The 1,141-nt window shown below is 47.6% G+C and overlaps 1 non-coding gene across 1 annotated transcript; it reads left to right on the top strand.

Moving 5' to 3' along the window:
* Nucleotides 1-732: 732 nt before the first annotated feature.
* Nucleotides 733-805, top strand: TRNAR-UCG. Its single transcript has one exon. It is a non-coding gene; the product is annotated as a tRNA-Arg (tRNA).
* The last annotated feature ends 336 nt before the right edge of the window (nt 806-1,141 follow it).

Genomic DNA, 1,141 nt, shown 5'->3' with positions numbered 1-1,141 from the left:
ATAACCCCATTAACCCCACAGTGCCCATGTTACTACAGGTTTTTAAATTGTGTAAGTGCTAATATAGACCAGACACAAGTCTGATAAGGATTTGATTTCAATGAGTCCTTGCAAGGCAGCAAAGGACATTGGAGAAGTTGACGGCTTTGCCCAGCACTGCAACCCCTAACTCTTAGGCGCTTTGCCATTTACTAGACTCCTCAGCCTTGAGGACTCCACGGGAGAGTTAGGCCTCTCTGAGTAGGACTGGCAGAAGTCAGCGTACTGGCCAGGGTGTTGTGTAAGCTAGTCAGTAAGAAACACTGAACCTAGGGTACAGGGAGCCCAAGTCCAAGCTGAAGGAAGATGTGTTGTTGTACTTGGGATTCATGGCCATGAGCCCTCATCCATAGTTAGGAGCCTAGGATCAGCCCTTTCTAGGGGAAAAATGAGATGTGGTGTCTCTATGTCTAATTGCTGGGTTTTTAAGGCAGTAGCCTGGGATGCAGAGGATCCAGGTTCAGTTCTTGCCTCCTGTGCCTGATCTGCTGCAGAGATTTGTACCCAATTGCTTGGGCAAATGCCTCTGCCAGTACACTATTGACCATACTGGGATGGGTCTATTCCTGTAGAAACTCTTCCACTTTGCTTAAAATACTTACATATTCATTGGAGCAGGGCCTAGGACTGAAGTCTCACCACCAGGCTTATCTCTCTACCACTTGGACTCGATAAATTTTGTGCTGTGTGCAAGACCACATGGCCTAATGGATAAGGCATCTGACTTCGAATCAGGAGATTGAGGGTTCAAGTCCCTCTGTGGTTGCTTTTCATTCCTGCCCAGGTCAGGGGGTTGGACCTGATGATCTGTTTAGGTTCCTTCTGACCCTAAGCACTATAAAACGATGAAGAGCTTCAACAGACTGAGACCATTGCCCCACAATAGCGTCCTGGTATTTGGAAGGGCTGATTTGGGTTCAGATTCCTGCTCCAAATCAGGAAAAGAATGGGGGCTTTGAGCCTGGGTCTCCCGTCATATAGGTGGGAGACTGGGCTCTTTGATGTAATGGGAACAAAGATGATAGCACCTCCTCCTCCCCTGTTAAGGACTCTGACAGCACAATCCTGATGGAGACAAAATAAGAACATAAGGAGGGCCATA

This window comes from Crocodylus porosus, unplaced genomic scaffold (assembly GCF_001723895.1).
Source record: "Crocodylus porosus isolate Cpor-Errol unplaced genomic scaffold, CroPor_comp1, whole genome shotgun sequence".
Lineage (NCBI taxonomy): Eukaryota > Metazoa > Chordata > Crocodylia > Crocodylidae > Crocodylus > Crocodylus porosus.
This window is presented reverse-complemented; position numbering and strand designations above follow the sequence as displayed.